Raw genomic sequence first — 20101 nt, forward strand, 5'->3', positions numbered from 1 at the left:
AGCCTCTAAAAAACTAGGATTTCTCTTTTGCTCAATACGTTACTTCACCCCTGAACAGCTCTTAACCTTATAAAAATCGCAAATCCACCCAACCATTGAATGCTGCTCCCGTATATGGGGTGTTATGTCTTCATACTATTGGCATTATCTTGTCTTTGTCTTATCCTTATCTCTTATTATTAATTTTTTGTAATATTTGTTATCAGATAATTCGTTTGCCGGCAAATTTATATTAATTAATGACTGCACAAGCTGGCAACTGAATTCTGATATGCTATCCAAGATTACTTATGAAGAAAAATGCTGGGATTATGAAGTGTGCAGTCGTGGTCCCGTTTCTTATGATACTAATGGGTTCCCTTTAATACACAGTTCATGATTTTTCCAAGCGGTAATTCAATCCGCAGAAACATGACAAACTCATTTGAATACATATAAAGAAATACACTTTATTTTAGCACAAAACATAAATATACATGTTAGTTAAACCTTTAACTAAAAGAGTCTGGGTTCCCTCCCTTTTCTTATTTTAACATCCAAAATTTCTATTCATTGTTATATCTTTTATATTGACAAATCCTTTACTTCCATATATTGCTATCCTCAGACTCAGACAACTTATACTAAATTGCTAATTGCTATCACACATGCTAATTACACATATATACAAGTTCATTCTATAATTCTGACATAGATTTCTTGTAGCAATACTCTTTATATTTAGACTTAATCCTCCCCCAGAATTTTTGTTAGCATTCAATTACGTTTTAACAATATAACATTACAGTTCTTTAAACACAAACGGTTCGGAGCCTCGGTCTCCTATTCGGCTGGAGCCTAATATGCCCTTTTCTTAGATGTAGACAAAATGTCCAAATTGCAGACAGATCTTGTGACACTGCACGGAAATAGGCTGGCTTCTTAAATTTCAGTTTCTCCTTCCTCCACGGTTACTCTAACTTAAGATAAGAAAAACTTCTCTTACCGTTCTTGCCTTAACTGGATATTCTGCTCTGCTTACTATACTTTCTTTAATGGCGGCTTCACCATTCCTTTGTTCCACACGAAACGAAACACTCTTACACTGATTTATACACTGACGTTATATTTCATCAGTAGCCCTTTCTTCTTAGATATCTGGACGCACTATAGCTGCAGCCTTGATCCACGTAGCATGCATATCAAGGGGGAATTCTTGCTACACATGGCGGCAAGCTTTTCACAACTATATAGCTTTCCGCACAGGAAACCAGGTACCGACGAAACGAGAGCGATTCAAAACCCCGCCGAAACCTATATACTTCAAAACAGCGCCCTCACTCGGTGGTGTCGTCATACGTACGGCGGCTGCCGATTGGATACCGTGGCTACGAGACTGTCCTAGGCATGGCTTAAAACTTGTATTAGCTATTACATACCTTTTTGGAATTTATACATGATTTTCTATTTTAATTCATTTACAATCATTCTCTACTTAGTTTATGGGCTATTTTAGCATTGCTTACAATTTACAAATCTGAATCTGTACATGTTCTTGAGTCATAAATAAGCACATTTTCTATCTGGAGGCATAAGCATGTCCTTATCCACTCCTACTGAGGTAACATGATGTTGGGTTGGAAGAAAGGGTGACTCATCACTTTTTCTCGACACAACAGGGGTGAGGCCCCCAAATCCCTCAAAATGCTCGACTCAATACAGAGGAGAGCAATCAGACTTATTAATGAGCCATTTCTTACCAACTCACTCCATCTACTTTCGCACAGACGATCGGCCTCTGCACTATGTGTTTTCTACAAATATTTCCATAGAAAATGTTCATCTGAAATGGCATCAATAATTCCCCACTTAGTACTAAGCTTGTTGGGATACGTGCAGCTGCTCATCATCCCTACACAGTGCACCTTGAAACCCACAGAACAAGCTTCTTCTCCTCCTCCTTCATCCCTGCAGCTGCTATACTTTGGAACAGTCTTCCCCTTGATGTGTTCCCTAAGGAATATAGTATACAGCAATCCCTTGATTAATGCACCTAATCCATTCTTTAAAACAGGTGCATTAATCGAAAACGCACTAATCGAATATAATAACCTATGGGAAAAAGTATAATTCGTTCCTCAAATTTCTTTTTTGACCCTTATTTTTTTTTTATAAAAGAATTAGGGTATGTCTGAGGGCCTAGTTAAAGGAAAACTATGACACTGAAAGACAATAAAACATATTCAGAATATAAATTTATCATTCTACTTCTTAACAGAGAATTGAGCTAATGTAGTTTGGCAGGCATTCTGTTTCTTTTTTTCATACAACTGATGGTATGGCCCTATTGCCTTGTCTGCAAATTTTACTGGTTCTCTCTTCACCAGGGTCAGTCTCTAAGCATTGTTGCTTAAAAACTTCAATTGTATGAAAACTATTTTCAAATTGTTTCTGTGAAACCTCTTTGGGCTTGTCAGTGATTAAATTTTCTTCATATTCTTCAGGATCTTCCTGCTGTGCATCTAAATTTAGCAGGTTGGAATCACTAAACTTCTCAGAATGAGATTTAATTAACTTAAATTCATTTGAAAATCCTCTAAAATTATTTGCACATTGTGGAAGAATGTGCTTCCAAACGGCTTGCTAGCAGTAATTTCATTTGATTTTGTGACTTTATAACCAGGCTAAGATTACTCTGATTTGGTTAGAAAAGTCTTGGAAGGCATTTGCTTCCAAAAAAAGGCCAGTTTCATCGACATTAAATATTTGTTGATCACAATAGTCCCCTTCTTAGACAATTTTCTTCAAAATCTCTGGATATCTCCTTATCTGATTAGAACATTATGTAAGCCATTTCTCTTTTTGAAATGCTCAAATCACCCAGCACTAATGTGGAATTCTTCTATTTTTCCATCATTGATAGTCCTTTCTTTCCAGGTTACCAAGAGACAATGCTTTTGATTTAATAAGTCCATGTAAAAAGATGTCTCCCTCTAGTTCAGTCATTATAATACTTTGATTTCGAGTGCATGCATGATGAACTTGAAGCAGCTTTACCTTTCTCTTTGTATTCAGCAGTTGATTCACCCATTTTTGTGTTCTTGTCCTATCTTTGCTCTGGACTCGCCTTGTTCATTTTTCTTTATTATTGCAAGTTTTTCTTCCAATCAGATTACTTTTCAAATTATTTTCACACTTCTATTTTTTGCTCACTAATTCTTTTACTCATGATTAGAGGTTAGAAAAATAATTAAAAATAAAAAGTAAGGAAAACAATTGCACAAATGTTCAGCAAAATGCTATGAAAAGCAGACATAAATTTTGGCAGTAAATTTGGAACATGGTGTACATGGAAATAGTGTAGTATGCCATTAAAAAATAACTTTGTAAAATGTTTCAAATTGGTAACTAAATGATTTCATCCTGGTGAGTGGTTTTTTAAAATAGTTAACCATAAAAAATGTATAGATCAAAAATTTTTAAAATCTGTAACATTTATTTTTAAGATGTACATAGGTGCACTAATCGAATTTGGGTATCAAAAAAAAAATGACGCACTAATCGAAAACACACTAATCGGGGGTGCAGCATTAATTGAGGAATTGCTGTACAGTCATTCAAATCCAGTGTGAACAAGTACCTTCTTCCCCAACCCATACATGGTGCTAATGTACTATAGGTTGTTCTATCAACCTCTTGTGTATGGGCTCAACATAAAAAAAAAAGAAAAAAGTAGCAGTTAAATGGATGAGTAATATCATTCACCATAACCCTTTTCTTTAGAGTTACAAGATGATCAACGTTTATTTCAGACAAATTTTGGTGACTTCAGCCATGTTAGAAATAATTACTTTAATTTTCCAGCATTTTGATCTTCATATAAAGATCATCATCATCTGGAGCACACACATATATATATATATATATATATATATATGCAGAGACAAGCTGTATTACATTTCAGACAGTATGCCAAAGAGACAATTATTTGATCAACTCTATTGCCCTGACCTGTAATAAAAAAAATTTTAAAAAAAACGGCATTGATGCGATATTCTATTTATAACATCAAGAAAAAAATTCTTATTGATAGTTTTATTAGAGCAAAAGTGGTGTCCTAATTTATCATGAGAGTTGTTATATTAGAGTTAAGATGCTGTATTACTTACAGTCCTAATTATAATTAACTGTTGAATGAAAAAATTATTATTATTCAGGCCTCCATAGAGTCAAATGACTCATCATGGGAGGTCCCCCCTAAGAAACACAAAGTCTATCATACCACTCCTTGAACTCATTGACCATTCTCGCTCTCACCACTCCATCAGGCAATGCATTCCACGGTTCAACCACCCTCCATGCAAAGAAACCACTCCTCACCCTCTTGCTCACAGTTTTCTTTCGTAACTTCCAGGGATGGTCTCTTGTCATCACTTGTTCCTGCTGTTCAACAAAGTGAAAGAACTCCCCAGTGTCAAACCTGTGACTCAATCATATCACCTCTCCTTCTTCTATCCACCAAACTGCAGTTCACATTCCCTCAACTGATCCTCATACCTATCATTGTACAGTCCTGAAAACATCTTTGTTATCCGCCTTTGTACCCTTTCCACAGTTAATTAATCCACTTCAAATCTTGGGGACCAAATCTGAGAACAATAGTCCAAGTGGGATCTGATCAGGGTCTTATATAACGGAATGATAACTGTTTTATCTTTGCAGGTCAGTGTCTTTCTCATTATTGCAGCAAACCTATGTGTTACCTCTGCCACCTTTGCAATACGTCCCCTAAATTTCAGGTTTCTATCAATCATCAACCCCAGATCTCTTCTCTCCCCTACTTCCTCCAGTATAACTCCTCCCATAGAGTATGCAGTGTCCCATCGATGTTTCCAAAACCTCAGAACCTTACATTTTGCTGCATTAAACTGATACCGCCATTCATTTGCCCATCTATTTAGCTTATTCAAATCCTCTTGCAGGGCTGCCGCATCTGCACTATTACTAATAATCCTTCCCAGCTTTGCATCATCTGCAAACAACTGAATATTCCCTTGCAATCCACTGACAATGTCACTGATATAAATGTTAAACAATATAGTTCCCAGTACTGAGCCCTGTGGGTCCCCACTTGTAACCCTCTGCTTCCTTGAAACTGCCCCACCATACACAACTCTCTGATACCTATCGGACAGCCAATCTTGAATCCAGTTGACCAATCTGACATCCAGACGCACGTACTGTAACTTAAATATCAGCTTATGATGTGAAACCCTGTCAAATGCCTTCACTATGTCTAAGAAAATGGCAGTATATGTGCCTTTCCCTCATCTAATACTCTTGTAACTTTATCATAAAAGGCTAGCATATTGCTAAAACAAGAGAGCCCCTTCACAAATCCATGTTGACTCTCACAGATAACATTACCGTCATCTGCCCAATGCTGTATACGGTCCCTCACTACTTTCTCCAAGATCTTACTAACTACTGATGACACACAAACTGGTCTATAATTAGACACTTCCACTCTGCTACCGCCCTTATGCAATGGCACTATCTTACCTTCCTTCCATTCCATGGGCACCTTTCCAGCAGTCAGACTTTCATTGAAAAGCCAGGTCAAAGGCACTATCAGTTCCCTAGCACATTCTCTCAAAACTCGTGGTGAAATACCATCCAGTGCCACAGCTTTACTGACATCCAGAATACTCAGTATTTGAAACACACTCTCCTCCTGTACCACTAAACCTTGAACCTGCCCTATCCCTCTAGCATTAAAACTGACTCCTCCAGAATGAAATTCTCCAATAAAGTGTTCATTGAACAATTCTACTATGTCTGCTGCATCAGTCACGCTATTCCCATTTTTATCCCACAATATCATTCTTCCACAGTCATTTCTCCTCCTACTGGCCACAAATCTAAAAAATTTCCTGGGATTTCCTTTGGATCTTAGGGCTAATCTCCTCTCATATTCCAGTTTTGTCTTCCTTACCATACTAATCACTCTTCTGGCCTGTGTCTTATATTCTTCATGCATCTTCTCTTCACCTGTCTCTTTATATCTCTTCCATAGCCTCTTTTTCGCATGCAATTCCTGTTTAATATTGTTTGTCATCCACTTTACTCCAAATTGTGTCCTCTCGTTCACTCGTGGTATACAACTTACCATTGCTCCTAACAAATATTCGTTCATAATTTCCCACGCACTAATGATATCCCAGCATTCCAATTCCCCCCTCCATGAAACTTACCCAATTTGACATCTTAGACTGTTATAATCACCTGCCTTATAATTCCACATATGTTCCTGTCTCTTTGATACGCCTGCATGTCTATTCATTTTCCAAGTCAAAACCATATGGTCACTCTCTCCAACTGGTAGGAGGATGTTATCTCAGTTATTATCAACTCTTCTGATGCTATAACCAAATCCAAAACTCTTGAACCTCTTGTTCCCTCTATTACATGTTGCCTAAGACATTTGTCCCTCAAGAATTCTAGAAATTCCATTCCCTTATTGATACATGCATCTTCCTTTCCCCAATTTATACTACTGTAGTTAAAATCTTCCATAACAATCATTCTTCTTGCACTTGCCAAACTCAACTGTCTAAACATTTCCTGGTCCCCACCCTCTGTGCTCCTGGCTCTGTAGCAACACCCCACTAAATATCCTGTCTTGCCCACCTCTACCTCACACCATATGCTTTCAAAATCATTAGTGTCAATGCCTTCCAAAGTCTCAACTCTTAGAGGAGATAGGTCGTCACGTATCATAAGCAGTACTCCACCACCACTCTTTCCCTTCCTATCCTGCCAAAAAATGCTGTACCCAGGGACTTCTACAACCATGTCTAAGCGTTCCCAATAATTTTTAGCCAGGCTGATGCTATCTGTACCACCAATTCCTCTCCCTTATTCCGTATACTCTTGGCATTAGTATATAGCATATAAATGCCGTTGTTTTTATACCGTCAGTAGAATATGTGCCTTCCATATTCTTGGGAACTTTAGACCATCATTATTGTTAAGATAAGGGTAATTGATAACAATTTGACAGACCTACTTAAATATACGTTCATACCATGTTTTGGTGACGTAAATGACAGGTGCATTTCCAGTCAGTTCTAAGTAGGGTATTCAGGGCATGATCGGAAAGGCCAGATTTACAATAGTTGTTAAATTTAATGTGCCATTTAAGTTCTTTTTTTTGAATAGGAATTGTGCATCCTTTTTCACCTATATAGGGAAAATTACAGGTGCAATGAATACGATAAATTCCAGGGTGAGACAGCAGAGGAAGTGGATCCATGATTGAGTTGAATAACTTCTTTAATTTTGCAGGAGGTTTAAATATGGCATTAAGGTTATATTTCTGTAGTATTCTGTTTATTTCATCTGATATCCCTTAAATGTATGGAAGAGTTACAGTTTTATTGTAATCTAGTTTATTTTTGTTTTTAAGTGAGGTCTTGTGAAGAATTTTGTTGATAGTATTTTGGCTGTAGCCATTTTTAAGGAATTGCTGATAAACTTTTAATTCATCTTTAAGTGCTTGCTCAATGGAGCAAATCTTCACAGCCCTATTTATTAGTGTGTTAATGACATTAAGTTTTTATGTTGGGTGGTGAGAGAAGTTTATGTGTATATATTGGCCATTATGTGTAGCCTTCTGATAAACAGTGAATGAAAGACTGCCAAAAGAAAGACGTGCAACAAGTGTATCTAGAAAAGGAAGTGTGTTTCTGCTTTCAATCTCGATTGTGAGTTGTATGCATTTGAGTTGACGCTAGTTTCTTAGCTAGATTATCATCTAGCTAAGAAACTAGCGTCAACACTCAAGAAGTTGGTAGGTCATTCCCCCTCTTATATTAAACACGCACAACACTTTGTAAACAAAATTAAAGATATCACACTAGAGCAAAGAGATTTATTATTCAGTTTTGATATCTCTGCCATTTTCACAAATGTCCCAATCGATGACAGAATTCTTCTTTTTCAGGACAAATTCCCATCCGACATCACCGTGCTCTTTGCACATTCACTATATTCAGGCTATTTTGTGTGTCAAAACACTTTCTACCTACAAAAAAGAAGGCACAGCCATAGGCTCACCATTACCCCCCCCCAATTGCTAACTTTTATATGGAAGCTTTTGGGTAATGCACTCTAGATTCCTTTATTTTAAAACCCAAAGTCTGGTTCAGATTGTTGCCGATGTTGTTGCTATCTAGTCCCATGGCTGCCAATCATTAAACAATTTCCTCAGCCACCTAAACAAACAACTCAAACGCATACAATTCACAATTGAGATTGAAAGTCAGAAATACACTTCCTTTTCTAGATACACTTGTTGCACGTGTTCCTTTTGGCAGTCTTTCATTCGCTGTTTACCAGAAGGCTACACATAATGGGCAATGTATACACATAAACTTCTCTCACCACCCAGCACAAAAACTTAATGTCATTAACACACTAATAAACAGGGCTGTGAAGATTTGTTCCAGTGAGCAAGCACTTAAAGATGAATTAAAAGTTATCAGCAATTCCTGAAAATGGCTACAGCCAAAATACTATCAACAAAATTCTTCACAAGACCTCACTTAAAAACAAAAATAAACTAGATTACAATAAAATTGTAACCATTTCATACATTAAAGGGATATCAAATGAAATAAACAGAATACTACAGAAATACAACCTTAATGCCACCTTTAAACCTCCTGCAAATTTTATAGGTTTGATTTGAGCCAGTTGTGGTATGTCTGATTTTTCATTTGTACAACCTTGGCACATCTTTTGAAGAAGCAGAGTTTTATAGGTTTGATGCCAGGGAAATGTTTCAACACTTAGCTATAGTGGGCAGAACAAATGTTCATCCCTAGGAAGTTGAATAAAGGTGTAGTTAGTAGCGGTGTGAGGACTACATTTTTTATTTGGAGAGTTGTGAATGAGTGGAATGGGTTGACAAAGTCAGTTGTGAGAGCTTTTTCTGTTAATAGTTCGAGGAGAAGTATGATAGATTGTTTGGATAGTTTGATCTCCCATGATGAGTCTTTGGACTCTGTGGAGGTGCCCATACAATAATAATAATAATCTCCTCTTAGATACTCCCTAATATCATTTATGTTTAGATTGAACAACAGTGATCCAAGGATTAAATCCTGGGCTACACCACTGCGTACTTCAAATCTGATGGATTCACCCCCCCAATACATACCACTTTCTGATACCTGTCCATCAGCCAATAGTTTATATTCTTATCCAAGCCAATAGTTTATATTCCAAACCCATATCCTCCAGTTTATGAAGCATTTCATGTGGTATCCTATCAAAAGATTTAGCAGAATCCATCAGCATCATAGTTTAGCCTCATTATTCCCTTTATTCAACTCGCCTATAACATTAAAACATGAGCAAACTGCTAAAATGTGACTTCTCCTTAGTAAACCCATGCTTTGCTTTGCAGAGTATAGCTAGTTTGTATACCCATTTCATGTGAAAGTTCTTATTAACTACTATGAAATCTTCACCACCACCACCACACCAGAGATAGGTTGGTAGTCAGATATCAGTTTTTCGCATCACTACTGTACAACAGAACCAACACACTCTTTCTATTCTTGTGAATACCCTTCCTGAACTGAGACTCAAGTAATGCAAACATGTCCAAGGCATAGCCAATTTGGCTGAACATTTCTTTAGCATATGTGCTGATATTTCATCTATCCCTGTTGCCGAATTCTTATCCCTGTTATGCAGCAGCTCTTCAACCTCATTCTTGACATTTCTTAACATTCTTAACATGTGTGCACCATAGTATATACACATGGTTGATATATTTTATCAAAGTGAGCACTCATTAATTGAATAGTCTTTTTAGCTTTTGAAACTACAGCACTATTTGCATTGTACTCCAGTTTACCTCTCTGCACAATACTTATAACTATTCTGGTTAGCACTTCATATATTTCATAGCTCCTCTCACTCTTATTTTCATGATATGGTATGATATGGATTTTCATGATATTGTAACCCTCTGTATTTTCAATATTGAGGCAGAGGGTTACAAGTGGGGTCCCACAGGGCTCAGTACTGGGACCTATATTATTATTATTATTATTATTATTATTTTTCACGCCTCCATGGAGTCAAAAGACTCATCGTGGGAGGTCCTTCTTAAGAACATAAAGTCTGTCAAGACTCATCGAGGGGAGGTTCCCCCCCTAAGAAACACAAAGTCTATCATATCACTCCTTAAACTCATTGACTGTTCTCGCCTTCACCACTCTAGCAGGCAATGCATTCCACGGCTCAACCACCCTCCATGCAAAGAAACCACTCCTCACCCTCTTGCTCACAGTTTCCTTTCGTAACTTTTATATCAATGACATTGTCAGTGGATTGCAGGGAGATATTCAGTTGTTTGCAGATGATGTGAAGCTGGGAAGGGTTATTAGTAATAGTGCAGATGTGGTAGTCATGCAAGAGGATTTGAATAAGCTGGACAAATGGGCAAATGAATGGGAGTATCAGTTTAATGCAGCAAAATGTAAGGTCTTCAGGTTTGGGACACATCGATGGGACACTGCATACTCTATTGGAGGAAGATATACTGGAGGAAGTAGGGGGAAACAAGAGATCTGAGGTTGATAGAAACCTGAAATTCAAGGGACATATTGCAAAGGTGGTGAAGGTGCAGAGGATTGCTGCAATAATGAGAAGGATGCTAACGTGCAGAGATAAAAGAGTTATCATTCCGCTGTATCAGATCCTGATCAGACCACACTTAGACTATTGTTCTCAGTTTTGGTTCCCAGGATTTGAAGGGGATAAATTAAATTTACTGTGGAAAGGGTACAAAGACAGTTTCAGGACTGTACAATGTTAGTTATGAGGATTGTCTGAGGGAATGTGGACTGCAGAGTTTGGTGGATAGAAGAAGGAGAGGTGATATGATTGAAACTTTTAAACTGTTGAGAGGTGGTTACAGGGTTGACATTGGAGAGTTCTTTTGCTTGGTTGAACAGTGGAATGGAGGTGATGACAAGGGGCCATCCCTGGAAATTACAAAAGGAAACTGTGAGCAAGTGGGTGAGGAGCGGAGCAGCTTCTTTGCATGGAGGGTGGTTGAACCGTGGAATGCATTGTCTGATAGAGTGGTGAGAGTGAGAATGGTCAGTGAGTTTAAGGAGTGGTATGATAGACTTTGTGTTTCCCAGGAGGGACCTCCCACGATGAGTCTTGATAGACTTGTGTTTCCTAGGAAAGGCCTCCTGCGATGAGTCTTTTGACTCCTTGGAGGCCTAAATAATAATAATTATATTCCTTCCACAGCATCATCTTCTTAAATACGGTATTCACGATATCCCTTCCTCAGCATTCCCACCTTCTTCCATAACAACCTTCTTAATAAGGTTGCCCATACTAAGAATTTACTTAATATTTTAATCTCTCATTTCAAGTGTTAAAACTAGCCTCTCACATACAATTTCTTATGACTAATCTTTTCTGTCTTACTTAACTAATTTTTTTCACATCACAACTGTAATATATCCCCTCTTTTATTATTTAGTTCAAACACTTTCTGTTATATATTTCACTTGGATGCAAGAATATTTTTCTTTCTTTAAATATTTTATGTATTAGCTCTTATACATGGGTTTTATTTTATTTTCTCTTCATGTTACACCATGATAACTGAAAATTCCACATTGTGAAGGTATCAGGGTGTAACGCCAGGTGATGGAATAGATGGTGGACATAGTATGCATAAGCAAATAGATGCAATGAGTGGAAGAAGGGTAATTATTATGGGGATTTCAACTATGGTAACATTGATTGGAAGGAGGAGAGGTCACAATGGAGGAAGGAATTGGATTTTATTCAGTTATTAAGGGATAACTACCTGAGACAGCATGTAATGGAATATACTAGAGGTTCGAGAGTGCTTGCCCTAGTAATTGCATCTAGAATTTGACTGTATTGAATATGATCACGTCGTCACCAACTGGTGAGAGTGATCATAAGACGTGGGGGTTGGCTAAATGCATGGAATTTTCAATTAAGACAGGGTACATGTGGAATTACCAGGCTGGTAAGTATGACAAGCTTAGGAAATTGCTTGATTCAGTGCCATGGCATGTAAAACTGCAAGGGCTAGAGGTTGATAGTGCATGGGAAGTGGTAAAGGAGCTTTTGAAGGAGGTAATGGCTGACTGTATACCTAGAGGTCCGGATAGTAAATCAAGTAGGGGTTATATGGATGAATAACACCATTAGCTTGAGCTGCAAAAAAAGAAACAACTGTGGAGGGAATTTAAGGAGAAAGTGACCTGCAAGCCCATGAACAGTATAAAGCACAGGCCAGAAGAGTAACAAGTGTCGTAAGAAAAGCAAAAGCGGATTATGAAAGGAAATTAGCTACGCAAACTAAGGAGAATTCCAAACAGTTTTTCAATATGCTGCAAGTAAAAGAAAATATGTATACTGCAGAATGATTTTAAGGAATGCCGATGGTAGGGAGGTAACTGAATGAGTTGATATATTGGAATTACTGAGCGAGCACTTTGCAACAGTATATCATCCAGGTGGTGATATTGCAGGAATGAAATGGAGGTGAATAGTATATTACAAAACCTTAATGTGAATATATCTGTGGAGTTGGATGGTATACCAGCTCGAGTCTTACGTGAAGCGGCTAAAGAATTGTCAGCGCCCTTGACCATTTTGTTTAATTTGAGTCTTGGGTCTGGGTCAGTCCCAAGGGGGGTGGAAAGAGGGGAGAATAGTTCCACTGCATAAATGTTCCAAGACTGCTGGTGTAAATTACCGACCAATCAGCATATCAGGAGTCGTTGTCAAGGTCTTGGGGAAAGTAATCAAGAGGAAAATACAGGAATGGATAGATGAAAATAGGATACTGTATGGGGGACAGCATGGTTTTTGTGAAGGGTAGATCATGCCTCAGTAACTTGCTCATGTTTTATAACACAGTGATAGCTGAACTGATTAAGGGTAATGGGTTTACAATGATTCTGCTGGACCTTGCTAAGGCCTTTGACAGGATACCACATGGAATTCTAATCAGTAATCTGCAACATATGGGGATGGATATAGGGTTGGTGAGATGGATAAGAGGGTGATTGATGAAGAGATAAAAGAGAGTAGTTTATTCAGGAGTGGAGTCCAAAAGATGACCTGTGACTAGTGGTGTGCCGCAGGGTTCTGTTCTTGGACCATTACTATTAAATTTTTCATTAACGATATAGGAAAGGATCTGAGAGGAACTGTGCATTTGTTTGCTGATGATGCAAATTTGGGTAGAGCAATAGTGAATGCATATAATGTCAAAATATTGCAAGATGATTGGATAGATTGGAGGACTCGGCTAAGGAAAATGGATGTCAATTTAATGTGGTAAAGTGTAAGGTTATGCATTTTGAGGTGAAAAGATTAGCAGCAGTATACCGCATTGGTGGAGCTGTACTCCAGGAGACTGACGAGGCCAGGGATTTGTGAGCGTTGGTGGATAGGGAGTTGAAGAAGTCGGGGGCAAATTGCAAAAATGGCTAAATCAGCTCATCAAATCACTTGGTTACTGAAGAATACTTTGACGACCCGAGACAAGCAAGTTATTGTTCCTCTGTATCGAACCTTGATAAGACCCCATCTTGACTACTGTGCCCAGATCTGGACGCCAGGGTTTCTTCTTGATGGGGAGGAGGTGGAGAGAATCCATAGGCGAGTCACCAATATGATAACAGGTCTATGGAATGAACTTATGAGAACAGTTTGAAAATTTGTGGGTTGCAGAAATTGGTTGATAGGCAGAAAAGGGGTGATATGATTGAGACAATCTTATAGAAACCCTTCAGTGAAATTACTGAAGGGTTTCTATAAGTTTAATTCAGAGGATATTTTTCAGAACAGTACTGGTGGTTGGAGGACTAGGGGTCATCCATGGAAGCTGGGCAAGAGTGTGGTTAGCAAGGGTGTTAGAACTAGGTTTTTTACTTGGAGAGTGGTGAATGAGTGGAATAAAATACCAGAGTCTGTTGTGGATGCCATGACTGTGAATGAGTTCAAGGCAAAGTATGATAGATATTGTGTGGATGTTGAATAGTTGTTCTTGACATGATGATTAGGGCCTCCCTCGATGAGTCTATGGACTCCTTGGAGTTGCCCGTAATAATAATACCGATTAAAAACAATTTTTTTTTAGCATAGCTGAAATCAACCGCCATGTTCATTGTGACAGCAATCAGATCCATGAGGAGTATAAACTGTAGAATAGCTGGTCAGGCCAAGGTTAATTCAAGGGAATTCTTCTGCTATATGGCAAGCAAGAGGAAAAATAATTATGGCAAGATTGACACTGGTAGATAGTCGTGGCAGCAGGGTGACCATTGTAAAGGATATAATGGAATTATTGAATGTCCACTTTATTAGCATATATCATACTGGTGTAAATGATGCTGTGCAAAATGTAGAAAGGAGACAAGTATTGTGATGATTGGAAGGACTTGGAAAGAATTAGAGGTGTATCATGTGTTAATTGGGTTAGATGTTAATAAGGCAGTGTGAATAGATGATATATCCTCACATATTGTTAAAGGATATGGAAGAGTTAGCTTGCGTATGATCATCTTGTTAACCTCCCTAATGGCCAATGTGGATGAAATAGTGACACCAAATTGCACTTCTTATCCATGTTATTCAATGGGTTTTAGGGCTTCGTATCCAGATTTATCTTGACATCTATAGACATTGTGGCTGATTCGGGGGTTAATGAACAACTTGCAGTGATGAAGATTCTTAAGGAGTTGAAAGAAGGCAAAATAGTATCTTTCCACAGACTTGGTTCTATGACAGTTTATAATTATATACCTGCAATTGTAGTCAAGGTATCAGAGAAGTTGGTTTGGAATAGAATATACATGACTGAGTTCATGGACATATGGTAACTTCTAATGGTGAGAATGGATGTGTAAAAGGTAGGTTTGTTTTAGCAATCAACTTACATTTTATGATAAGGCAGACAAACATTGGATAAAGAAGAATCATATATCTAATGATATTCTTGGACTTTGTGAAGGCGTTCGATAGAATACTACACGATAAGTTGTCTTACCCACCTGGGGATTTACAGAATTCTGTGAACCTGCAACCTATCCTACATAGGGGACAAACCATTCCAATAAACAAAGATTAACAGAAATGCCATATTAAATTCCTTCACTTTGGTAAAACAGGCCTGTCAGACCATGTACTTCAAACATGTCACAGAATCAACTGGAAAGGCATCAAGTCCCTACACCACATCAAACCTGGTTTGAAAGGAAATTCAAGGAAGTTTGTGAGATGCCAAAAGATCATCCTAATCTCAACAAGAATGATGGATTAGTAATTTCAAGAATTTGGAGGACCCATCTACAACCAATATAGCATCCAGAGTATGATGGCAGAACACCAACACAAGAAAACTTTAAGAGAAGAGGACATTCGAGATGTGTTTGATGTAGTTCCACTGTAATTTTTTTTAATCATCTGCATATTATTATACTTATTATATATTACCTTGATGGACCCGTGTTTCATTCAGGATTTCTCCATGAGTGCAGGTCACAAAGATGCCTCCAACGATCTCGATCTGGACTCTCTCTTCCATGTTATACCCATAAATTTCACTAGTGGATCTTCCCATCTTGTAGGTGGTCTTCCTGGTTTTCTCTTTATTCTTGGTTGCCAGATGAGTATTCTATATGTCCATCTGTTATCCCTGAGTCCGGCTATGTGACCTGCCCATCTCATCTTGCTTTCATATACTGCAGTTATCACATCTTTTATGTCTGATCTCTCTTTCTTAGTTCCGTGTTTCTAACATGTTCCATTCTGCTGATGTTACAAATCCTGCATTCTATTGCACGTTGAGTTATTCTGAGACTCTCTTCTTCTTTTCTTGTCGTGTTCCATGTTTCTGTAAGTGATGGTAGAATATCACTATTAAATAGTTTTGTCTTCGGAGAGATGTCAAGATTTGGATCAGTAAGTGTTTCTTTTAGTCTGTTGAATGATAGCCATGCAGCTTTCTTTCTTTTTGCTAGTTCTTCAGATAAATTGTTATTCATTTTTATTGTTTGCCCTAAGTACTTGTATGAGTCAACTTGTTCTATAGGGATGTTATCAATACATAGGTAACTGTCACTTGTGTAGATGTTTTTGATCCATTTTGTTTTTTCTAGATTCATTTCTAAGCCTATCTTATACTGCTGTTTGTGTATACTTTTACACCCATTTCTTCTAGGTCTTTTGGGTTGTGGGATATCGGTACTATATCATCGGCAAACATAAGAATTTGTAGCTTTTCACCATCTATGCTTATTCCTCCATTTAGGTCTATTTTTTTTCAGATTGTATTCTAAAGTGCTGGTAAATAGATTTGGTAAATAGTTTTGGGGAGATCACATTGCCTTGGCGGACCCCTCTCTTTATATCTATATTTATAGGTTGATCAAATAGGGTTATTTGTGTGGTCTGATTTTTGTTAATTTCTTTTATCATGTGGATATAAGTAGGATCCACATTTATTTCCAGTAAGGCACTGATGACTGCATTGTGTTCTATGGTATCAAATGCTTTTTTAAAATCAATAAAGAGGAAACATAGAGGGATTTGGTATTCTCTGCATTTTTCTGTGAGTTGTGAAATGACCTGGATATGATCTGTTGTGGAGAAGCCTCTTCTGAATCCTGCCCTCTCTCTGCTGGAGTTGTCTTCCAGAGTGTTTTGGATTCTATTCAGTATTACTCTGTTCATGATCTTATATATGTGAGAGAGTAGACAGATTGGATGATAGTTTTTTATGTCTTCCTTGTTCCCTTTTTTGGATAGAAGTATGGTTTTTGAGGTTTTCCATTCCTCTGGAATCTTTCTTTCTTTGAAGTACCACGTGAATCTGGCAGCCAAGGCTTTGAAAATAATTGGTCCACCTTGTTGGATTTCTTGAGCCTTAACATAATCAAGTCCTGAGGCTTTTCCATGACTCATTTTCTTAAGGGCATGTTCTATTTCTTCTGGAAGTACATCTGGTATGTTGCTTGGTTTTGGAATGATAAGTTCTGAAACTTGGCACTTAGTTGCATTGAGATCATTATAAAAATTCTGCACAATTTCTTCTATCCTTTTTCTATTAGTATGTTTTTCTCCATTTTAATCCTGTAAAGCAGATGGAATTGACTGTTTAAAATTTAAGTCTTTCTCTATTTTTTTCAGGTTGGTTTTTGCCTGCACTGCTTCTCTTAATTTTTGTATCCTGAAAGCGTTGTAGTCTTCTGGAATTCTTTTCCTTAGTAATTTACAGATAATTTTGTATTCCAGAAAATTTTCTTTCAGATTTCTTCAGTTCTTTTCTCTTTTTCAGTAGTTCTAGAGTTTGAGGTGAGAGTCGTTCTCTTTTTTTTTTTTTTGTTTCACAGGAATTTCTGACTTTTTCTTGCATTCGTTGAATTTAATAATAAAGTCAATGTAGTCATCATTTATGTAACAGTTTTTAATAGTCCATTTGGTCTCTTCTATGTACTTCCTGAACTTGTGGTAGTCTATTTGTTTGGGTTGTCTTTTATGGTTTGATGTTGCTCTGATATGTTGTTCTTTTTTGTGGTCTATTCTTATAATGGCTCTGAGGAGTCTGTGGTCAGAATCTATGTTGAAGTATGTTTCGCCTATTGTACCAACATTTTGTACCAGTCTTTTACAGTCTGTTAAAATGTAATCAGTTTCATTTTTTGTGTCTCCATTCGGTGATTGCCAAGTCCATCTTCTTCCTAGGCATTTGTTGAAAAAAAAGTGTTCATGATAAAGAGTTGTTCAGCTGCAGCAAATTCAGCTAATCTCCCTCCTCTTCTATTTCTTTCTCCTAGGCCATGTGGTCCTATAAACTTTTCATCTTCTATTTTGGCATTAAAGTCACCACCAACGAATGTATATGTTGACTTATAATTTAATGCCTGTTCAAGATTCATGTAAAAATTTTCTATTTCTTGATTATCAGCTACAGATGTTGGAGCATAGCAGGATATTAATTTTATTGTTATATTGTTCTCTATTCCAATTACGAGTACACCTATTCTTTCAGATATGATGTTACAAGAAAGGATCTACTTGGTGAGCTTAGATTTAACAATGAAACCCACTCTGCCTTGAGGATGCTCCGAGGAGTATCTGTGAGCCATTGTACCATCTTGCTGTCAGTTCTTTCAATCTTTTTGTTTCATTCACTATCAGGATATCCAAGTTGATATTAGTTAGTTCTTTGATTAATAAATCTATTCGTAGTATCTTGCCAAAGTTCAAGTATTGAGGGTACCGATTGCCATTTTCATAGATTTAAGAGGTGGCCTGTTTTCATCTGTGAGATTCTTAGCACCCCTGGGTGGTAAGGCACCACACTCGGTGCCTTACCGCCGCTGTAGAAAGGCGAGTGTGGGCCGCGCAGGACTCGGGGCCGTTTCTGTTGTTGTAGTGGCATCTTTGCTGTGGTCGCATATACACTTCTCCTGACCAGGGTTCTGAAGTGTTTGCCAGAGCTCTGTTAGTGATGTTGGGTCCAGTTCCGATAGTGGTCAGGATTCCAAACACCCCAGAGTGCACCACAGGGAGGTAGAGTTGGACTTTGCTGTATATAAAAAAATAATTTTATTTATTCTAATTAAATAAATAAATAATTTATCAAATTTACAAAAATCAAAATGGATGGATTAAAATCAGTGATAAGGAGAAAATAATAAATACCAGGAATGGAGTAAGACAAGGATGTATACTTTCACCACTTTTATTTAATTTATATATTGAAAAGGCCATTCAGGAAACTAAAGATAAAATAAATAGCAGCATAAAGATAAATGGTGAGCAAGTCGTGTATAAGATTTGCTGATGACATAGCCCTTGTGGCAGAAAACAGAAGAACGTTAAAAACAATGCTCGAATTACTAAATAATAACCTTGAAAAATATAAAATGAAAATCAACACAGATAAGACTAAAATAATTGTTACAGGCAAAATCCCTATCAATACAGAGCAATATAGACATCAGCGGGGAACAAATAAAACAAGTGAAAAGCTTTAAATATTTAGGTAGCCTAATAACAGAAGATGGCAGAACAAGAGAAGACATAAGATCAAGAATAAACAACGCAAAAGCCCAATTCTCTAAGATGAAAAGCATTTTAACAGGAAACCTCAACCTACAAATTGAAAAAAAATTAGTAAAGACATTGATATGGAGCATTGCACTGTATGGACGTGAAACCTGGATTCTAGGCAGAGAAGATGTAAGAAGATTGGAGGCTTTTGAAATGTGGTGCTGGCGTCACAAGAACAAAATAAAATGGACAGAAAAAAAGTCAAACCAACAAGTCCTGAGAGAGATAAATGAAACAAGAACTCTAATAAAAATCGATCAAAATTAGAAGGGATAGGTGGTTTGGACATATACTTTGACATGATGGACTTGTGAAAAGAATAACTGAAGGCAAAATAGAGGGGAAAAGAAGAAGACGCAGACCAAGGAAAAGCTTTCTTGACCAAGTCAAAGACAGCACGGGTTTGAGGAGTTACCAGGAGGTTAAGAAGAAAGCCAATGACAGAGCGGAATGGAGGAAATTGCTGCTGAGCTATCAGTCCCAAGATTGATGCAACCGATGATGATGATCTCTTCTAGGTCTTGCTCCCACTAATGGGGCCTCAATAAAGATTGAAACGGGATCGAACACAATGTGACAATGAATTCTTGGACTATACCAGTCTGATATGCAGCTGGCATAGTACATTGGAAAAAAGAAGACCCAAATTGCATGAATCTTGAAAATTAATTACTGTGCCCCATGCATTACATCCAAAGTGATGTTGACTTTCTGTATCTCCCAAGAAGAATAAATGGACAAGGTCTGATGTAAGTGAGACAAACTGCTGAATTAGAAGAAATTGGTTTAAAAAATTGCATCAGTGATAACCATCAAATGCTCCAAGCCATTTACAAGAAGGTCTACTAAAATCAATAGGAAATAAATTTTATTCTAAGTTAGAACAGCAAATAACCAGTTTGTGCAGTGGAAATAT

General features: G+C 37.5%; 1 protein-coding gene across 2 annotated transcripts in view; it reads left to right on the forward strand.

Annotated features, from left to right (window-relative positions):
* LOC150094577 (epithelial sodium channel subunit gamma-like) overlaps nt 1-20101 on the forward strand; it is a 391842-nt gene that overhangs the window by 330107 nt on the left and 41634 nt on the right. The window lies entirely within an intron of this gene.

The sequence above is a fragment of the Typopeltis vanoorti genome, chromosome 22, assembly GCF_054136105.1.
Source record: "Typopeltis vanoorti isolate ZY-2024b chromosome 22, IOZ_Tvanoo_1.0, whole genome shotgun sequence".
Lineage (NCBI taxonomy): Eukaryota > Metazoa > Arthropoda > Arachnida > Uropygi > Thelyphonidae > Typopeltis > Typopeltis vanoorti.